General features: G+C 36.3%; 1 long non-coding RNA gene across 1 annotated transcript; it reads right to left on the reverse strand.

Annotated features, from left to right (window-relative positions):
• Positions 1-5,943: 5,943 nt before the first annotated feature.
• On the reverse strand, positions 5,944-7,611 carry LOC146511230 (uncharacterized). The gene is made up of 2 exons (XR_014876065.1): positions 6,957-7,611; positions 5,944-6,862 (listed from the first exon to the last, which is right to left on the reverse strand). It is a non-coding gene; the product is annotated as an uncharacterized LOC146511230 (long non-coding RNA).
• Between the last annotated feature and the right edge of the window lie 831 nt (positions 7,612-8,442).

Consider the following 8,442-nt stretch of genomic DNA (forward strand, 5'->3'; position numbering starts at 1 on the left):
AATTTATAGTAACATAAGAAACAATCCCTTTTTCTGAGTTCTGTCAAACTGCTCCTCTTCAGGTAAATTAAAAGCAGGTAAGAAGGCTTTTCACTAAACTATGTAATTTGATCTGAATGGATTATTAAGCCAAACTTTTGCAAATAACTAGCACACCATAACAGTAACTGAATACATAGATATTGTTATTACTTAGGATTAAGAGGTATGTTACCTTGTGAAGTCAGAATCCTCCCTCTTTATGGTTAGCTACACCTCAGTCGCCAAGGCGATAGTGACGCAGGTCCTAACAGCAAGCCCTTACACTTGGTGTCAGATGACCTCCTCATGTTCACTTTCACTGGGTGAAAGTACACGCGTCCGGTTTTAAACTTTTTATATTTGAAAGATAGCACACAATTCATTATTCGAGAGCGGCAAGATGATTGTCATGAATACGACATGAATGACAGAAGCAGGAACTGTGAGTTATCCAATTTCACATTTTGGGGAAGGACATTTCTGACAGTTTGTGGCAACCCATGACCAACACCATTAAGCTGGCAAGATAAAGTCTGGTCTGTGCAATAGTTTCATCTAACAGATGGCATCACTGCTCAACAAGGCTGAATTATTAATGCGGAGTGCGGTATGGCGCTTCTTCACACAAATGTTTACATATAGTTTCACCTGAACAAAAGTACGAAACTTCCCCCTTTTGTCATCGCTCAGTGTCGATTCCAGTGAACCTCCCAAACTGACGTTAAAGTGCTCGTGCTGCTGTGTAAACATCCATTATGTAGTATGTGACAATTCACACGAGTCGCATGCATTATTTAAAGGAAAGTGCAGACAAATGTATTTCTCAGCCAAAGAAAACCAAGCAAGCTTTACAGCTGTTATGAAGGATAGTCACAAAATGCCCAGCGGATTGGCCCATTCATGTTTGGCATAAGGCATATTAACACTAATGTCTCCTTAAAACAGATCATGAACTACTAATGCTTCCCTTAGAACAAACAGTCAGCCTCTGTTTTATTTATGACTGCAAAGCCATCAGGCCATTGGTGGCCTTTTCAACTGAGGAAGAGAGATTGCTCATATGTATCAGCAATGAAAAGCCCTCATTTGTTTTTTGCCACTACGGAGTCACTGTTTTGTTTTATCAAAAGTTTATGATAGCTGCTGTGAACACTCTGAGTTCATTCAGGGGACCCGTATCACACTCTTTCTTTGGTTAATGAACAAAGCCGAAAGCAATCAGAAGTTAACTACGAACAACAACGCATCATTAATGCACGTTTGAATCAAAAGCAGTATTTACAGGATCTATATTACAAACATCTGGGATTTTTACATTTTTTAATTTTATTTTTGCTTATTAAGCTGGTTAAATATATTCTAAATAAGATGCCCACCGATTTGGACCTCCCATTTTCTGCCTAAGCTGTCATTGATCGTTTATGCGATTAAATATAGACCTAAATCTCCATCTTATCCAATTAATTCTCTTTGCAGGCATGAGAGTGGCTAATGATGTTATCTTACCTAATTAACCTGTATAGGGATTCAACTCCAGGACAGGGGATTGTTCATCCTTCATCCAAGTGTTCATTATTATCATTACAATCATTATCATAAAAGGGCCAACTTATGATGTTGGCCATTCCACCACTATTAATCTAGATTGAGTCTTTTTTTTTTCATTTTGGGGAGGGGGATCCTTTGGGTCATTTTTAATTATCACTAAAAGAATGGGAATTCTTGCAAAGCTGAGTAAGTTCAGTTGTGGTCACAGCAATCACTGAAATCCCACGAGGCCACATTATGCGAATGTGATCCGACTGTCTATGACTGAAGGGACATTTCAGATTTTTGCTGTGTTTAGGGCCCCGTGTCCCAAATACATTGAAACTGTTTCTACAGCTTTCTGTCAGCTTTCCATTTGAGTGTGGGCTTCAACCTATTAACTCCGCATACTTGAAGAAGATCAATAGCCTTCATTGGGCCATGTGTCATTAGCTAATCGGATATTGATGAGGGTATTGACACACACCTAATTAATCTCAGGCCTGGTGCTGGCTTTCATATGTTTCCTTAATTATGCACTTCATCTTAGTCCCAACACATCAGCAGATTTCTGCTTCGTGTGTGACAGTGAGTAAAAGTTACCTGTCAAGTCTCACTCTAGCATTTAAAGTTTTTCTTCCTATGTTGCTCTTTTAAAACTGGTATTAATTTCAGGAGCACTGAGTAAACAAGCATGTTAAGCACATTAAGTTCTGAGTCAGTTTCCTAAACCTAGTATTATTGTAATCATTGCCAGGGAAATCCTATTAATATAACCTAAATGTTAATATGTTTAAGTTCTAATACAAACTTATATTCAGTGTCACATGTTTTTTTTACATCCCCTATATTGTTTGTGTTCACTTGTCTGCACTGGTGAAAGCATCTTCCTGCATACATGGCACAAGTTTAATGTGAAGAATGAGTAAAGCATGCCAGCTTTATGCATGTGTGCACAGAAAGCATGCATACACACGATATATAGGTAGGAGGACCTATGCATTCATGTGCACGTCTTTGCACAAACTTTCATATACGTTCACATGTGCTTTTTGTGCAGCTGCATATGTATATCTGTTGTGTTGAAACATCCCGGCTGATCAATAGAACAGCGCGCTGGTGTACAGATGAGAGAGCACCTGAAGGTGACCCTGACTACTGGCATCACCACAGGGTTCCAATAAGCTGCTCCTCAACCGCTGCTCTGCAAACCACAAATCTCCAACTTTTAGCCTGCTGCTGTTGGTTTGATTATTGTTTATAGATACAGCCGAGAATTAAAGCATGGCCCGCAGGCAGCATAATTATTTACAGCTGAAAACTCATATCATTACCAGCATGCTCCTAATTGCCAGAAGTAATATCAATGTTAGTTGATTAAGCTTATTTTTTTCATCTTCACTCTCTGTAATGTGCTGAGATTGTTTTCCCTCAGCATATGGGGTGACGGTTTATCTCAATACAGCTGTTCATCTGGCTTCACTTCTATTTTTTTTCCCCCCCGCTGTTCATTCCAAAATACAATATTGTGGTATCTTCAGAGGGTAGAGATCGATTGCTCTACTTTTTGTATTTTGCTCACAAGGTCAAAGAAAACACAAGAGATTCATCCTTCATTGCTCAAAAATAATTTATCTCTGTAAAGATTTTCCCTAAATAGACACAGATGTGACTTACAGGAGCAATTGCACATTCTGACTCAAGGTGATGTCAGAGTTACAGAGAAAGGTCCAGCGAGATGTAAACCTACCGTTAATTCACAATCGAATGATTAATTCAAACAAATGTTTCTTTGGCCTGGACCTCTCTCCCTTTGCTATGGACTTGTCAAAATATTTCACCCTGTATTTAAGGCAGCAAGAAAGATGAGGCTATTAATAACATCGCCCATGAAGGGAAAATATATAAACCTTGAAGGCTACATTATTATTCGCATGTACTGTAGATTACTCAAACATGAATGTGGCGCTGCAGCACCATAAACCTATTTCTTGGATCCAAGTACAGGAAACTGATGTAAAAAAAAAAAAGTTTATCCTGTTGTTTTATGCTAAATGTTAAAATTAAAAAGGATGAAACACTGATCTGTATTATATACTGTTTATCTGAAACTGCCTCCTATGCGTGTACATAATGCCTTAACATCTACCAGGTTACTGGGAATCCGTTCAGTGTTAAGGGCAAGGTTTGGGGTCTGTGTGCGTTTTTACAGAAATGGAAAAAAGCTTTTCACAGAGAAACTGTAATGGCAAAATCTATGACATTTTTTTTATTTCAACGTCCTCTAATATAGAAAAACCTGCCTTTTAAAACAATACCCAACTGTAACCCTAAACCTTGACGAGTCATTGGTGACCTGTTGGATTTTATAGGTGAGTGAAACTGGAAAAGGTGTTTCTAAGAGTAAGTGTTAGTGCAATTCTGTCAAAAAAGAAAAAAAAATTCTGTATCTATTGTCAAGATTTTTTTTCTGAATTCGCTTTGCTGTCTCTTTCACCGTAGAGTTCATGTAGATCTATAAGAGCGGGAGTGAGTGACATTTTTTTTTAAAGTGGCTTGCATGTAAAACCTCAACTTTGGTTTCATCAATCTCGAGAAAAATTGCTGTAGAAGGAAACTTGCTTTACACGATGCACCATAAGCACATGTGAACTCACTTTAAAATTTCACATCACTTATTTTGAATGCCTCAAATGTCAAAGAGAAAACTGACGTGGCCCTAAAGGATTGCGTCTATAAGGGAGTTAATCACAAAAATCCTTCTCCTGTTTCTATGGTTAAAATTGTGCAGAGGAGTGGAATAATTTTTAAAAGGGCAATGCAAATAGTGATTAAAAGTGTGCCTAGGGTCATCATTAGGGCATGATCTCACAGAAATTGAGAGGAAGAGGGATGTGTTTGAGAAACATTTTGGTGACCAACAAGGGGCTTTTCACATGCAAATGACTCCATATGACAAGAATTTATTATTTATTATTTTTGACAGGCAGTGAGTCTGCCCCTTTTGATGAGCACCCAAAATGCTTGAGGAAATTAGACAATTGTTAGGAAACTTTGTGCTATAAATACATTGTTTTTCTTTCTTTGCCATTTATTCTGAAAAACAGCAAAGACATGTCAGAGTGAAGGACTTATGATCTCTTTTTAAAGATCAGGAAGCCAGAGGCTGCACTCTGTTAGTGGCTCAAACGGTTGGCATGTATAGGATACGATAAGAAATACAGTCTGAGACAAGAGTGAACATACAAATTTGGCTTTATCGATTGCTGCAACTTAACTGGTGACTCACAGCAAACATCAAAAGAAATATGTAATATAAAACTGTACTGCTGCTTGGTGATTGGTTATATTTAGCTTAAAGTATCTTAAGTTTATTGACTTATTTGAACAACTAAACATCAAACATGTAACAAAAACATGACATACAACATCGTGTAAAAGTCTTAAGCAGCCAAACTTTCTTTTAATTTGTAATTCATCACTTTATAAGAATTATAAAGTGATAAATCCAAATTTAAAATTTCGGTTCAAATCATCAATATATGTGGAGAAGTCCGGGAGAGAGGTACAACAATGAGTGTGTGCCATCTGGAAAGCATCTGATTGGCAGCAGCTTCATTTTTCAGCATGACAATGAATGCAAACACAGTAATGCAGTAAAATCATACCTGGATATAAAAACACACAATGAAAGACTATCTGTCGGGGATTGGCCTCCCCAGAGCCTAAACCTCAACATTACTTAAGCAGTGTGGGATCATCTCGACAGAGAATAGAACAAATAAGCAAAAGAAGAAGAGCTCTGAATGCCAATTAAAGAAGCCTGGAGAACTATTCCTGGAGACCACTTAAAGAAATTACAAGAAAGCTTGACTAAGAAAGTTCGGTTTGTTTTGAAGAAGAATTGAGGTTAAGGCTTGCTGGAATTGTACAAACTCTGTTTTGGCTTGTAAATTGTATTTCCTTATATATTTGGGCATGTTCCAATCTAATGCCCTTTGTTTGCAATAAAAAGTGCAATTACATTAATATGTTCATTAATAAATTCTAATTGAATTACAATCCTAACTGTACTGTAATGACACTAAATTATTCCTATAATATATAATAGTGGGAGTAGTTACTTGGGTTTTAAAACCTGACATCAGGTGTGATCACTGCAGATCAGAGTAAATCCAGTCATTTTTTTCTTTTTTAAGTACAGTTTAATTCCTATTATATACACACAGTTGCAAAGCTGGACGAGCTTCTGCTTAGAAAAACCTTCTGTATTCCTGTTTAACTTCATTTCTGAAAAAAAAAAAAAAGGTTCCTCAATAACATAATCTCAAACTTTAACGGTCATTAGAACTGTATGAGAATTGTTAACTCGTTGGGTTTGAAAGATTGATTTGATTTGATTGAATCTTTATTTTGAACATGTTGAAAAAGTACAACAACATAGAATTAAAAAGAGACAAACAAACAAAGCAAAACAAAAGGAAAACGAGCAACCACAACTACAAATAACTTTCATGTTAAAAAAGGAGCAGGAAGAAGCATACGCTTATTTAATCCCACCCCTTTTCCACTATCTAGTAATCAACAGACTACAGAAATACCTCCTTGCAATTACATTATATGTCATGTGTATTTTTATTTATTTATTTATTTATTTATTTATTTATTATATATCTATCCATACATATATACACATACACACATATACACATTTTCAATAACCCCAGTAACACCTCAAAGGATACACAACCTACAGATATATATACCCATACCAACATACCCATGCACCCGCACACACCTATCTACCTCCTCCCTGTACCCTGCAAAAACCATATCCTTGAACCACTTTTTAAATTGAGCCATGCTTGGACATTGCTTCATGTCTTTACTTAGTCTGTTCCACAGCTTCACTCCACACACAGAGATGCAAAAACTTTTTAATGTTGTACGGATACGAGGATGTTTTAAATTTAATTCCCCCCTCAAATTGTATCCCCGTTCCCTTTTAGAAAACAGTTTTAGAATACTGTCAGGAAGCAGGTTATTTACTGCTTTATATATCATTTGTGCAGTGAGAAAATTAACCAGATCTGTGAATTTTAGAATTTTTGATTTTAAGAATAGTGGATTTGTATGATCTCAGTAACCAGTTTTATGCATTATCCTTATGGCCCTTTTTTGTAATATAAAGATTGATGATAGCGAACATTTGTAAGTATTGCCCCAAACCTCTGCACAGTAATGCAAATACGGTGCAATCAGGGAACAATAGTAAATATGGAGAGATTTGTGGTCCAGAATCTGTTTTACTTTACTCAAAATTGAAACACTTCTTGAAATGTGTTATTTGTTATGTATATGATTCATACTTCCAGTTTAATTTATCATCTATAATCACATCAAGAAACTTTGTTCAAGTACTCTTTCAATTTCCACACCATCTATATGAATCTGCACTTGTGCATTTCTAAGGGAATTCCCAAATAAGATTATTTTAGTTTTACTTAGATTTAGCGAAAGTTTGTTCCTGTTAAACCATTTTTTCATTTTGCACATTTCTGAAGTAATTGTATCCAGCAGCTCCTTTAGATTCCCCCCAGAACAAAAAATATTTGTGTCGTCTGCAAATGATACTAATTTTAATATATCAGATGCCTTACAAATATCATTTATATAAATAATAAATAATTTTGGACCCAGTACAGAGCCTTGTGGAACACCGCAAGCAATGTCCAAGCATGATGAGGAACGGACACCCAGCTTCACAAATTGTTTCCTGTCACTTTAATAATTTTTCACCCAGTGCAGTACAACCCCCTTTATCCCATACCGTTCCAGTTTATTAATTAATATGTCATGATTGATTGTGTCGAATGCTTTCTTGAGATCCTGAAATAATCCAGCTGCATACTGTTTCTGATCTATAGCATTTGTAATCTCCTCAACTGATTCGATTAATGCCAGAGATGTTGATCTTTTTGATCTGAATCCATATTGACTGTCAGAGAGTAATTTATATTTATCTAAGAATTTGTCTAATCATTTATTAAACAGGTTTTCTAGGATTTTCAGTTTATTCTTCTTGACATTCAACAGTTTACCCTGTCAAACAACTTTCTAATGTTGTGATGCTTTGTATTAAATTATAGACAGATAGTATACATAGTATACATTACTGTCATTATTTCCTGACAGTCATGCCTTCACATTCAATGTGAACAGTAAGAACTGCTGTGTTCCACAGAAATGCCTGTGTATGTAAGACAACTTAATTAAATATTCCGAGAGGATGTGTGCTTAATTTTTTGAATTCTCAAAAAGTGACTCTAGAAAATACTGTACGCAAGGTTTCTGAAGTTTATTTAAACCAGTTCATCAATGGCTCACAAGGACATATCCTGTTTTAATTAATGTACCAGGAAATAGTTGAGCTGTCCAGGTTAACCACTTTCTGTAACAGCAGCTGATTGCCTCAAATGAGTTCAACCATGATCTCTGAGGTTGTTAGCTAACCCACACGTGTGTCTAAATTTCTAGGAGTACGTTTGAAATGTTAATGTCCAATGAGCAACTCCTCTTAGCTTGTCTTCAGTGGACATGCAACACTGACCCTAAAGGCAGTAGCAAGCTCATTGGACTATTCATAGACTGTGTCCTCTGTCTCTTGCCTTTTAAGTTTTTTAAAGGGTATAATGTTCACTCTGTGAGTTTAACCTAGATCTCTTTTGAACTTTTAATGATCTATTTCCTACAGTTAATGATTCAACACTCGGTTTACTGCTGTGTGTGTGCACTGACATATTAACGCACAAGGGAAGCAAGGACACATTGAGAACTAGGAGTTCTCTGGGGTAAAATTGCATTTTTCTCTGTTTGTGTCACTCTCAAACTCAG

This window comes from Neolamprologus multifasciatus, chromosome 9 (genome assembly GCF_963576455.1).
Source record: "Neolamprologus multifasciatus chromosome 9, fNeoMul1.2, whole genome shotgun sequence".
In the NCBI taxonomy this organism is placed as follows: Eukaryota; Metazoa; Chordata; class Actinopteri; order Cichliformes; family Cichlidae; genus Neolamprologus; species Neolamprologus multifasciatus.